Genomic DNA, 14,602 nt, shown 5'->3' on the forward strand with positions numbered 1-14,602 from the left:
ACTTAGCGGAATCGGTTTGGATTCGGTTAGAGAATTGTGGGGAGGCGTTGAGGTTGAATGGTCTTACTTGGATGCTAACGGAGCCTCTGGTGGTATTCTAACTATGTGGAAGAAAGACTTCTTTTCTCTCATCTATAGTTTTAGAGGAGAAGGCTTTCTAGTTCTATGTGTGGAGAAAGATGGAAAACTAACTTATTATGTTAATGTTTACGCCTCTTGCGACAAAATCACTAGGAGAAGAACTTGGAAGAATCTTTGTGAATTCAAGAATAATAACACCGTTGGATCTTGGTGCATTGGGGGCGACTTCAACTCTATATCTACTCTTGATGAAAGACTTGGAGTTACTATTAGCGACTATAGTAGGGATACAAGATCTTTCAATGATTTCATAGATGAAATGGAGTTGGTGGATCTTCCAACAATTGGTGGTAAGTTTACTTGGTTCAAAAGCAACGGGAAGGCTATGAGTAGGCTTGATAGATTTTTATTATCGGAGTGCTTCATAGACGACATTAAGGTGGAAGGTCAATATATAGGAGAGAGGGATGTGTCGGATCATGCTCCGATTTGGTTGAAAAACAATAGAAAGGATTGGGGTCCTAAGCCTTTTAAGTTTAACAACTTATGGCTAAATCATGAGGAGTTCGATAATTTTGTCGAAGAGGAGTGGAATAAACTAGTAGTTAAAGGGAGAGGGGACTATTGCTTGGTTGAAAAGTTGAAAATCCTTAAAAGTCGGATCTCTTGGTGGAATAAAACGGTTTATGGTTGGATTGACCTCAGGATTGACAAAGATGTGAAAGAGATGCATTCTTTAGATAACTTGTTTGTTCATTTTGCAGGTAACGCTCCGGAAGAGGTGGTTGAGAAAAGGTTGAAAGTAGTGGAGGATTTTTGGTCTAACCTAAACAAAAAAGAAGGGCTCCTTAGATTAAAGTCGAGACAACTTTGGCTCACCGAGGGGGATGATAACACACGATTTTTTCATAATTCCTTAAAGGATAGAAGAAGAAGGAATTCTTTATGTACCATGGAGACTAGGGGTGGTAGAATAGAAGAGGTTAAGGATATTAAAGATTATACTTTCAAGCACTTTGAAGGATTCTTTAAAGAAGAGGTTTGTACTAGACCGGAACCGCATGGGATTGACTTGAAAGTGCTACCTCTAGAGGATTCTTTGGAACTTGAAAAACCCTTTTCCGAGGAAGAGGTCAAGGATGCTATTTGGTCGTGTGATGGGAACAAAAGTCCGGGGCCGGATGGTTTTTCTTTGGAGTTCTTTAAAAGATTTTGGTATCTTATTAATGAAGATTTGATGAAGTTATGCAATGATTTCTTCTCAAAAGGTACGCTTGTCAAAGCCATTTCTTCTTCTTTCCTTGCGCTTATCCCTAAAAAGAAGAATCCTCAAGATTTGTCCGAGTATCGCCCTATTTGTCTTGTGGGGAGTATTTACAAGATCCTTGTGAAGATTTTGGCGGCTAGAATGAGAGGTGTTTTAGATAAATTGATTTCTACCAATCAAACCGCCTTTGTTCCGGGTAGGAGTATGATGGATGGAGTTCTAATGGTTAACGAGATTCTTGATTGGGCTAAAAGAAAAAAAAAGGGTGTCTCTTACTTAAAGTGGATTTTGAAAAGGCTTACGACTCAATTTCTTGGAATTACCTTAGATGGATAATGAGAAGAATGGGGTTTGGGAAGAGATGGATGATTTGGATGGAATCTTGCATTTTCTCTAGTCACATGTCCGTTTTGGTAAATGGTAGTGCTACCAAAGAATTTAAAGTCCATCGAGGTCTTCGTCAAGGTGATCCGATTTCTCCTTTTCTCTTTGTTATAGCTATGGAAGGTCTTAGTGCTCTAATGAGGAAGTCAATAGAGGTGGGGGACTTCCAACCTTTTAAATACGGTGAAGATGACTTTGTGGATATTCTCCAATTTGCGGATGACACCGTAATTATTGGAGAACCTACAAGTGACAATCTTTGGAGTATGAAAGTGATTTTGAGAGGTTTTGAGCTTGTTTCCGGATTGAAAATTAATTTCCACAAAAGCAATTTCTTTGGTACTAACATTGGTGATTGGCTTTATTCTTCGGCTACTTCTTTCTTATCTTGTAAAAAAGGATCATTCCTTTTAAATTTCTTGGTATTTGGGTTGGTGAAAGAGCTAACAAGACGAAGGTGTGGAAGGACGTGGTTAACAACATAAAAGCAAGATTGTCGATGTGGAAGGGGAGAAACATTTCTATAGGTGGTAGGGTGACTCTCATTGGGTCGGTGCTTAATGCAATTCCAATTTTCACCCTTTCTTTCTATAAAGCTCCGAGCAAGATTATCAAAGAGATTAGAGGTCTTCTTAGTAATTTTTTGTGGAATGGGAATGCAAATAAAAGAAGCATTCATTGGGTGAAGTGGGAGAATGTTTGCAAACCTAAGGAGAAAGGTGGATTAGGCATTAGAGATGTTGGTGATATAAATAGAGCTCTCCTCCTCAAATGGAAATGGAGAATCTTGAAGGAGGATAATGCCATTTGGAGTATATTTCTATCCTTGAGATACCATAATCCGAAACTCAAAGTGCTAGCTTCTTGTGGGGATGTTTTAAATCGGGATGATTCTAGTTGGTGGAGGGATATCATCCTTAATGATTTTAAAGAGGAGGATAGCGTTGAAGGCTTTACCGAATGGAGTAATTGTGAGTGCAAGAATGGAAACAACATTCTCTTTTGGCATAGTTGTTGGTTGAGTGATCAAACTCTCCGTGAATCTTTACCACACTTGTTCGACCTCTCAACCAATAAACTATGCAAGGTTAGCGATATTATATCTTGGAATAATGGTGTCTTTTCTTGGAATATCAATGACCTCTTCGGCATTGACGGAGTGTCCATCTTGAACTTGCCTTCCCTCTCTTCCGGCCAAAATGGTACCATCTCGGATTTGGCTATTCAATTGAGGGACTTAAAAGAATCTTTGGAGAGCTTCGCGCCGACCAATTCGGATAACGACGTTTTTCATTGGAAACTTAATCCCTCCGGTGTTTTCTCGGTTGCAAGTGTGACTAGTTTGGTTTCTAGTACCAAAGACAACGCTTGGTCAACCGATACTATCAAGTTGTTGGAAACAATGTGGAAGTCTAAGGTTCCGAAAAAGGTCCATATCTTTGCTTGGAGATTCTTTATTGATCGCCTTCCTTTAAAGGATCTTTTGCTTCATAGGGGGGTTGCTAATTTCATTTCTCTTGATTGTGTCCTTTGTTCTAATCATCCGGAATCATCGCTACACCTCTTCTTTCATTGCAATGTTTCGAAAGCGGTGTGGGAGAAAGTCTACAATTGGTTGGGAGAAGATGTGGAGTTTAATTTGGACGAGTTCAAGAGCTTTGGTTGCATTCAAGAGAAGGTGAAGAATCACAATATTAGAATTAAATTAAATTCTATTTGGTTAGCTATAATTTGGTGCATTTGGATAATGAGAAATGTTATTATCTTTGAGAACGCTACTTTTAGCTTCGAAACGGTATTCTCCAACATTTTGTTCTTCTCTTGGAGATGGTTAGGAGGTAGTGATCCTATTTCTAGGACCCCTTTTTATGATTGGTATAAATTACCTTTAAACTGTTTCAACTCTCTTTAGAGTTTTTGTTGTAAGGGTTGCACCCCTAGTGCGATATCTTATAAATTGCTTATTAAAAAAAAAAAAAAAGCGGAGATCTATGTGGAGATTACTTGATAATAAAGCAACCGAAGTAATGTACTCTTAGTGTGAACTAAACATGTAACTTACTTCCCTTTCTCAATATGCATACGTGTCGTGTATTCTTGTATTGACTTGTTATTTCTGGTAGCAAATATTGTTAGAAGTTAGTTAAAGTCATGAGGTACTATATATAGAATTTTTATAACTATTAAAGTTCATTTGAATTAATTTTTTTTTTTGGATTTCGTTTATGTTTTCATTCATTTCTTCATCATCATGAATAACTTCATGAAAGTATCAAAGATCTTTAAAGTTATGTTATGCATTGATCATCTTTGCTCATCATGGTTCGTGATAATGTTGCAAATGTTGTTATTCTTCCGGTTGCAGAACCTTCATAAATGCTTGGAAATATATATCTAATGCTCATTCTCCTGTTGCAATTAAATTAAGGAAATTTCTTCACCCAACTCCTAACCTTCTTGCCCACCCCTGGTAAATTTACCACAATACTTCTTGTTTCGGAAGTTCATTTCCGAAACTGTACTTTTTTTCTTAAAAAAGGTGTTTTCGGAAATGTATCTCCGAAAAAGTGTTTTTTTTAATATAAAATATTGATTTCGGAGATGCATCTCCGAAATAAAGTTACTTTTCAGAAAATGTGGTGGTTCGGAAGTTCATCTCCGAACGCACCCCCCTTGGAGGAATTCAGAAATGAACTTCCGAAAGTATGTCTGGACAGAAGAGAAATGAAAAACAACAACGATTATCTTTATTTAATCGGGTGAAGATTACAACGATAATATTACATAAAATTAAAGTTACATATTGTTGAACACGGGTAGGTGGGGATGAGTCAACATTTTGATAACGTCGTCCGCCGATCTTTGAAGTTTTGCGTCCAACTCGATCGGGCCTTTCGAAGAAAATCGGTCGAACGTTGTCCACATAACCGCTAAATCTTCGTCGTTCTTGATCTCAAAAGGTGTGAACTTAATGCCTCCCTCGTCGTTAAGCGATGGCGAGCGGTACTCGAGCTTGACAACCTTTCGATTCTCGGGATAGTGCAAAAGTGTGTTGAGCGACGGTATCAACTCCGCAAACGGCGTGTCGCGCGAGAAGCGAAATTGGAACGGCATCGGGTAGCCGGTTTCAAAGTAAACGAATGCTAGGTGGGGGTAGGTTTGTGTCATTTGTGTTTTGTGGTGTGAAGAGGATGAAGAAGAGTGTGTAGTATTTATAGACTTATTGGAGCATTGATGGCCTAACAAACCTTATCCTGCCTCAGGGGACATTTCGGAAATGAACTTCCGAAAATAGGAGGCAGACTAGCATATTTCGGAAGTTCATTTCCGAATTATGCAGAAACAGACATAAATTTTGAGGTTTGTTGATTGCTTAGTGTGTTGGGTAAATAGAACAAATGGAAGGTACATTAAACACAAATTAGACAAAGATGACATAAAAACTTCTTATATTATATATGTATTGAATCGATCCGATTTTACATGATAAACAACAATACATACAAAAATGGTCATTACAAACAAAAAACGATCCGGAACGAACTAAAATTCACCGAACCAATCGGTGGATCCTAAGTCCAAAATACGCACATTCTTCGACCGCTCTCTATTTTGCTCGCGCTCTTGTCTCATCATTTCTTCAAACTCCGCCATTCTTGATACAAAAGGATCCGGCCAAGTCTTCGCCTCATTTGAACGATGTGCGGTCCATTGACAACAAGTAGCCGGTATAGGACACCCCGGTTTCAAAAACACTTGGACGAAGTGCCGCGATCGTAGATACCCGATGCATATGATTCGGTCCGACGAGTCCAATGGCAGTCGACTATGAAGTGGAAAGAAAGTCTCACATAGTCCAAACCTCGTCAAATCGACGCATACAATATCATATGCACTTGCTATGAGATGACCCATATCGGGGAATGACATCCACTTCGAGACCGGAGCGATACCGGTAAGTGGTGGAACAAGTGAATCATGAATTTTTGCAAACTTTTCTTGATTTTCATATAGTTGGCCGTAGATGTCCCGATACGAAGTCAACTCCGCAAGAAGTTCCCGTCGGACTAAAGTGTGATTATTTTCCCCTTTACCGAGCAAACCCGCAACCGCCCGATATCCACAATTTTCGTCGCCTCCAACATCAACGATGTTATCGATATATTTGTGCATAAAAAGTGGCATCTCATCAATGTAGACAATGGGTGATTTTTTTATCGGCGGTGTGCGAGGTGGCTTCGAAATACGGGCACCTTCGGTACCACTACACTTGGACTTAGGTGTCTCATGAATTTTCGGGAACGATGCATCAACATGTTCAAAGTAGGAAGGAGATCGTTTTGTTGACGTATCATCTTGTGTAATTTTGGACTTTTTCGGTGCACCTTTCGTCTTAACCGGTTGAGATGGCGGTTTCAAATCGGTGGTCTCCGGAAATGCGATCTTTCGCAATTGTTCTTTTATATGCATTTTTGTTGTGTCGTCCGCTTTAGCAAACTTCTCCATTATCACTTCCAACTCGTCGGAGATGGTGATTTTGGAATCATTTTCTTTCGGCGGGTCAAAATCATCAAAACGAAGTTTCTTCCAATGATCGGCTACCTCATCCATGCGTATGGGTGAATTCAAATTCTTCTTTTTTGCAAGTATACAAGCACATGGTAGGCCGAATGTCTTTCTAATCGTGCACCCACATAATGAACTATCCGGCCCCGTGGTCTCCGACCGCTTAGCTTCATGAAACAAAAAATTCAAACCCGTTCGAGATATGTTGTAAATCAATTGGGAGAATAGAATTTGCCCTTTATACTGGTGTTCCATAACCGTCTTGCTCCGACCGAACAATGTTTGAATTTCATTGTGTTGATTTTGGAGCATTTGGTTGACGGTGTCCCATCCCCGACACAAATCTCCCTTGCTATCACCCAACCACCTCTTGAAGATCGCATGTGCGGATTCAACTCGGTTAGTCGTGGTGCAACCAAGATGTCTAACTCGATTTGTCCAAGCGCACACGAATTTTTCTCTAACTTTGTCAAGAATGGTGGATTCGACATAATGACAAAAAGTCTTAATGGAACCACACAACGACCTAAAGTGTACCAATTTCTCGGTATACACCTCTTCGGAGTAGGCATCCAAAATTTCCCTCCATGCCGCCATTATCCTATCAACCACAACACCGGCTTTAACAACTTTACCATTTTCATCCGGCCTATCTTTTATCCCAACCGCGGGTTTCAACTTGCTTCTCACATTGCAAGTTATGTGATACCGGCAAAGTAAAGCGGTAGATGTCGGGAAGACGGTATCGACCGAATTCATCAAAGCATTGTCCCGATCGGTGACAATGACGTTTGGCATAACCTCTTGATCAACTAACAAAGACTTGCAAATTCCCAAGGCCCACGTAAAGTTGTCTTCTTTTTCACACTCCAAAAAAGCAAACCCCACCGAATAAGTCTTGTCCGTCGAGGTAACACCGACTATCTCTAGAAGCGGAAGCCTATACTTGTTGGTCTTGTACGTCGAATCCATCACAAGAACGGTTGGAAATGTATTGAATAATTTGATACTTTCGGGATGAGTCCAAAAAATATCACGCACCGTAACTTTATCCTCGGAGGTTCGGAAGCTTGAAACATATTTGTTATCGCCTAGTAGTTTCAAAAGTTGTTGCATTTCCGACCGAGAACCTGTAACGCCCGTATAATTTTAATATTAATTTAATTTTATTATTGAATTAATAATTAGAATTATTAAAGAAAATGTGGAAATAATGAATAAATGAGGTTTTTGGTTTTTGGGCCATATGTGGAAATAGAGAAAGAAGGGGGGGTGATTCTGGAGACCTTTTACTAATTTTATTATTATTTCATAACCATTGGGAATTGGGATCAAAGAAAGAGCGTGAAAGAAAGAAGTCTGAAGAACGAAGGCTGAGAACACGAGGAACTGAAGGAGATCTGTAGAGGGAGAGACCAAAGATCAAGAATTCTTATCTGAGGTAAGGGGGGGCTTGTCTTGATTATCATCTATTATCGGGTTAGGGGTTGATAATGCTGAATAGATGTAGAATTCGGATCAATTGAGCCATATGATAGGTTTAGGGATTGTGTCAATTGTGTGATATTTGACCCTGTGTTTTGAATCTATGATGTATGTGTTGTTATAATCTCAATTGATGAATATTTGGTGCATTATGAGACGTAATTTGTGTTGTTTGTGCATTATAATCCTCCATGTTCGCACTGGTATGTGTTGGGGTGTTTGGGATACATGGAATGCTGTTTTTCTGCAGATTGGGGTTTTTAGAATCGCGGTTCGCGCCGCGCACAGAGGGGAGGCGCCGCGAACCTGAAGGCCAAAGGTCAGGAAGTTTGGTTGCGTTCAGTACGCGCCGCGAACAGGTGACGCGCCGCGAAGGCGTTGTTCCAAATCGTTCCGCGCCGCGAACATGTGTACGCGCCGCGAAGGCGTTGTTTCGATTCGTTCTGCGCCGCGAATGTGTGATGGCGCCGCGTGCTGTTGATGTTTTGTGATATTTTTAAGAAAGTTCAAAGAGGCATAACTTTCTAACCGTTGGTTCATTTGATGCGCCGTTTTGGGCTAAATGAACCTTATTAATCGATCTATGTGATGATGATTTGACTGGTTTTAAAATGATGATAACATATGTTGCTATGTCTTGAAGATGATGATGATTGTAGCAAATATGTGCATGTTTTCGACATGATGATGATAGAATTGTGGTTGAATGATGTTAATATATATGAACATACTTGAATGATGATGATGATTATTGAGGATGATGATGATAATGATATAAGTATGTTATATATGTTGCATTCATTCATGTGCATTGTTGATACTGTATCCATAAGGGATGTGTTGGATCGGTGAAGGGCATGATTCCCATTGTGTGGAATCTGTGCTGGCAGGGCCGTATCTGGATGATGATAGATCGGTCATGGGTTATACCCATTGGATGACGTTGGTATCACATGCATAGTGTCAGTTCATTCATATGCATGATTTATGACATGATTGGAGGTATTCCGGTTAGGTAAATGCTGATAATGCGTTGGTTGTTATTTGTTTTGTTTTGTTTGTCTGTTTATGAAACAATTGGGTGAATGATGCAACTGTGACGTGTTATTGCTTTATAACCTTATAACATTTGTTAATTATGATGAGACTCACCCTTACATGTTGTTATTTTCAGACTGAAGATTAGCGGCTGTTCGACTCGGTGAGGATTAGCTCATGAGTCAGTGTTTTTAGTTAGCGTCAGGTGTCATGCTCTGGTAGTTGTAACACTGGGAACGTTTGTTTGTGGTTTTGAATGTAACTCTATATTTATCTGTTTTGATTGAAGTCTGAAACATTCAGTAATAATGTAGACTTGATGTGGTATTTTCCGCTGCGTAGAACATGGTTTGGATAATGAGTTATGATTTTCAGGTGTTCGAATGATGCATGACTTATGTGACGTGTATATTTGTTATTTATGAATTGTGATACCTCTCTACATGTTACTCTGATTTAATAATATGTTTAATTGCCGCGGGTTATTTAGAGGGGTGTTACAATAGTGGTATCAGAGCATAGTCGGTCGTGGTGACCAGAGTCTTAGTGTCAGTATCAGTTTTCCTGTGTATACGACTAATACGAGTTATTTGTCGATACTTGTTCTGACTGGATTGTTGTATTTAAGCAGAACAAATGGCTGGAAGAGGAGGAAGAAACGATGATGCTCTTGCTGAGGCTCTGGGCATGATTGCTGGTGTGCTTGGAGGAGGGACTGTAGGAACAGGGATTGGTGCTGATAGGCAACTGGGGAATTTTCAGAGGAACAGTCCTCCATTGTTCAAAGGCACGCACGATCCTGAGGGTGCTCAGAAATGGCTCAAAGAGATCGAGAGGATTTTCCGAGTCATAGATTGTGCTGAGAATCTCAAGGTGAGGTTTGGTACCCACATGTTGTCTGAGGAGGCTGATGACTGGTGGTTGACAACAAAAGCTGAACTGGATGCCGGCGGTACAGCGGTTACTTGGGCTATATTCAAAAGGGAGTTTCTGAGGAGGTATTTTCCTGAGGATGTCAGGGGCAGAAAAGAAGTGGAATTTTTGGAGTTGGTTCAAGGTAACATGACGGTACCAGAGTATGCTGCCAAGTTTGTGGAACTGGCAAAGTACTATGTGCACTACAACAACGACGAAGCCAGTGAATTCTCGAAATGTGTCAAGTTTGAGAATGGCCTCCGTGATGAGATCAAACAGGGTATCAGGTACCAGAGGATCCGGAGATTTGTTGATCTGGTGGATTGTAGCAGGATTTTTGAGGAAGATAGCATCAAGCTGAAGTCATCTCACTCTCGCGAGTTGGTTGACAAAAAGGGGAAGAAGCCTATGGACAGAGGTAAACCATATGGTAGAGGTAAACCTGTTGATTGGAAGAAACCCAGTGGGGGAGATTTCAGTGCTCGTATCAGATGCTACAATTGTGGTGAGATGGGACATCGTAGGAATGAGTGTAAGCTGAACCAGAAGAAGTGCTTCAAGTGTGAGGAAGTGGGTCATGTCGCGGCTGATTGTAGGAAGAGGGTGGTGACTTGTTACAACTGTGGTGAAGAGGGTCACATCAGTCCTAATTGTCCTAAGCCAAAGAAGAACCAATCGGGAGGAAAAGTTTTTGCCTTGACCGGGTCAGAGACTACTCCAGAGGACAGATTGATTAAAGGTACGTGTTTCATTCATGGCACACCTTTAGTTGCGATTATTGATACTGGAGCAACTCATTCTTTTATTTCTTTGGACTGTGCTACGAGGTTAAATCTTGAGATATCGGACATCAATGGAAGTATGATTATTGACACTCCTGCGTCGGGTTCAGTAACTACTTCATCTGCATGCTTGAATTGTCCGATTGATATTTTTGGTAGAGAATTCGGAATGGACTTAGTGTGCCTTCCGTTGAAAGAACTTGATGTAATCCTGGGAATGAACTGGTTGGAGTTCAACCGTGTTCATATCAACTGTTTTGAGAAGACGGTAACTTTTCCTGAAGAGAGTTGTGCTGATAATCTGGAAATGACAGCTAGGCAGGTGAATGAGGCTATCGGAGATGGTGCAACAGTATTTATGTTGTTCGCAATGATGAATGTGAAAGAAAAGGTGGCTAGTAGCGATTTACCTGTGGTGTGTGAATTTCCAGAAGTTTTTCCTGAAGATGTAAATGAATTACCACCGGAAAGAGAAGTGGAGTTTTCTATTGATTTGATTCCGGGAACCAGTCCAGTGTCGATGGCACCGTACCGTATGTCGCCGTCTGAGCTAGCCGAACTGAAGAAGCAGTTAGAAGAATTGCTGGAGAAGAAATTTATTCGTCCTAGTGTTTCTCCGTGGGGTGCGCCTGTGTTACTAGTAAAGAAGAAAGAGGGTTCGATGAGGCTGTGCGTAGATTACAGACAATTGAACAAGGTTACTATCAAGAATCGGTATCCATTGCCGAGGATTGATGATTTGATGGATCAGTTGGTTGGAGCGCGAGTATTTAGTAAAATTGATTTGAGGTCTGGGTATCACCAGATACGTGTGAAAGATGATGATATTCAGAAGACTGCTTTTAGAACAAGGTATGGACATTATGAGTATTCTGTAATGCCGTTTGGAGTTACTAATGCACCTGGTGTTTTTATGGAGTATATGAACAGAATATTTCATCCTTATCTCGACAAGTTCGTGGTGGTATTTATCGACGATATCCTGATATATTCTAAGAATGAGGAAGAACATGCCGAACACCTCAGAACTGTGTTAGAACTGTTGAAGGAGAAGCGACTTTTTGCCAAACTGTCGAAGTGTGAATTCTGGTTAGAAGAGGTTAGTTTTCTTGGACATGTGATTTCTAAGGATGGTATTGCGGTTGATCCTACAAAGATAGAAGCCGTGTCTCAGTGGGAAGCTCCGAAGTCAGTATCAGAGATTCGTAGTTTTCTTGGCCTTGCAGGTTATTACAGGAAGTTTATCGAAGGATTTGCAAAGTTAGCATTGCCGTTAACTAAACTGACCAGGAAGGGACAAGCTTTTATTTGGGATGCAAAGTGTGAAGAAGGATTCCAAGAGCTGAAGAGAAGGTTGACTAGTGCTCCTATCCTGATTTTGCCAAGTCCGACAGAATCATTTGTGGTTTATTGTGACGCATCACTAATGGGTTTAGGTGGTGTGTTAATGCAAAATCAACAAGTGGTCGCTTATGCGTCGAGACAACTCAAAGTGCATGAAAGGAATTATCCGACTCATGATTTGGAGTTGGCAGCTGTGGTGTTTGTTTTGAAGTTGTGGCGACACTATTTGTATGGTTCGAGATTTGAGGTGTTCAGTGATCACAAGAGCTTGAAGTATCTCTTTGATCAGAAGGAGCTGAATATGAGACAGAGAAGGTGGTTAGAATTTCTGAAGGATTATGATTTTGGTTTGAATTACCATCCGGGTAAGGCAAACGTTGTGGCTGATGCATTGAGTAGGAAGACTTTGCATATGTCTAAGTTAATGGTGAAGGAATTGGATTTGATTGAACAATTCAGAGACTTGAGTTTAGTGTGTGAAAGTACTTCTACTAGTGTTAAATTGGGCATGCTGAAGCTGACTAGTGGTATTCTTGAAGAAATCAGAGAAGGTCAGAAAGCTGATGTTGGATTAATTGATAAGTTGACTTTGGTTAATCAAGGCAAGACTGGTGAATTCAGAGTTGACGAGAATGATATACTAAGGTTTGGTGATAGAGTTTGTGTTCCTGATGTTGATGAACTCCGAAAGCGTATTTTGGAAGAAGGACACCGTAGTGGATTGAGTATTCATCCTGGTGCTACTAAGATGTATCACGATTTGAAAAAGTTGTTTTGGTGGCCGGGAATGAAGAAGGAAATTGCTGAATTTGTGTATTCTTGTTTGACTTGCCAGAAGTCAAAGATTGAGCATCAGAAACCGTCTGGGTTTATGCAACCGATGTTTATTCCTGAGTGGAAGTGGGATAGCATATCAATGGATTTTGTATTGGGTTTGCCGAGGACTGGCAAGAATTGTGAAGCTATCTGGGTTGTGGTAGACAGGTTGACTAAGTCTGCACATTTTATACCGGTGAGGATGGATTATCCAATGGAGAAGCTAGCTCAGTTGTATATCGAGAAGATAGTTAGTCTTCACGGTATTCCTTCAAGTATCGTGTCAGACAAAGATCCGAGGTTTACGTCTAAGTTCTGGGAAGGTTTGCAGAAGGCTTTAGGTACTAAACTGAGGTTGAGTTCTGCTTATCATCCGCAGACGGATGGACAGACGGAGAGGACAATACAGTCGTTAGAAGATTTGTTACGTGCTTGTGTGCTGGAAAAAGGAGGTACTTGGGATAGCTATCTGCCTTTGATCGAGTTTACTTACAACAATAGTTATCATTCGAGTATTGGTATGGCTCCGTTTGAGGCTTTGTATGGTAGGAGATGTAGGACACCGTTGTGTTGGTACGAATCTGGTGAGAGTGCTGTGATTGGTCCTGAAATTGTACAACAAACTACAGAGAAGATTAAAATGATTCAGGAGAAGATGAAGGCTTCTCAGAGTCGTCAGAAGAGTTATCATGACAAAAGGAGGAAAACACTTGAGTTTCAAGAGGGAGATCATGTGTTTATGAGGGTTACTCCTATGACAGGAATTGGTCGGGCATTGAAGTCAAGGAAGTTGACTCCGCGTTTTATTGGACCGTTCCAAATTTCTGAAAGAGTGGGAGAAGTGGCTTATCGTATCGCTTTACCGCCGATGCTTGCGAATTTGCATGATGTGTTTCATGTATCTCAATTGAGGAAGTACATTTCAGATCCGTCCCATGTGATCCAAGTAGACGATGTACAGGTAAAACACAACTTAACGGTTGAAACATTGCCTGTGAGGATTGAAGATAGAAGACTGAAGCAATTGCGTGGCAAGGAAATAGCTTTAGTTAGAGTAGCTTGGGGAGGACCAGCTGAAGGGAATGTTACCTGGGAGCTAGAGAGCCAGATGAAAGATTCCTATCCGGGGCTCTTTGCTTGAGGTATGTTTTCGAGGACGAAAACTCTTTTAGTGGGGGAGAGTTGTAACGCCCGTATAATTTTAATATTAATTTAATTTTATTATTGAATTAATAATTAGAATTATTAAAGAAAATGTGGAAATAATGAATAAATGAGGTTTTTGGTTTTTGGGCCATATGTGGTGTAGCGGGGAAAATCTCGTTATTATCAATCAATTTCAAAATCGTGGGGTATAACCACTCGTTTCGACAATTAACGGTGTCTAAACTTTTGAAGAAAAGCCACTAAGGGCGAAAGATATTTTTAAGAAAAGGTTTTGAAAAGGTTTGCAAACATAAGAATGTTTTGGAAAAAGAGAGAAGATTTTGAAAATTTAAGAATGGGAGGAGATGAAGAGGCTATCCTATTGCGTAAAATAAAAGCTAAGGAAAGAAACGGTCTAACCGAATAAGAAGCCAACACTTGACATTAAGAGCCAAGGTAGTTTTCCCATCCTTTAGATTTATCAATACCAACACATTAACACTTGGGGGAATCCAGATGAACTTATTGTCTTAGCACCACTTTTCATTAAGCACATTAAAGTTCTGACGAAAATCGGGCAGAGTAACGGCTGTTTTCGGGTAAAATCCTTATATCAATGCCTTGGAATTAACCATCAAGGGCTTTCAAGGAAGCACCTGCACACATAAACATACAACAAAACAATGCCAGACAGACAGAACAATCACAGGGTAGTAATAGAACGGGTCCAGAGGTACTAGGTCCATAAGTCCGAATCTCCAAAATGCTAGGGATAGTA

Source organism: Vicia villosa, unplaced genomic scaffold, assembly GCF_029867415.1.
Source record: "Vicia villosa cultivar HV-30 ecotype Madison, WI unplaced genomic scaffold, Vvil1.0 ctg.000976F_1_1, whole genome shotgun sequence".
NCBI classification, from domain to species: Eukaryota; Viridiplantae; Streptophyta; class Magnoliopsida; order Fabales; family Fabaceae; genus Vicia; species Vicia villosa.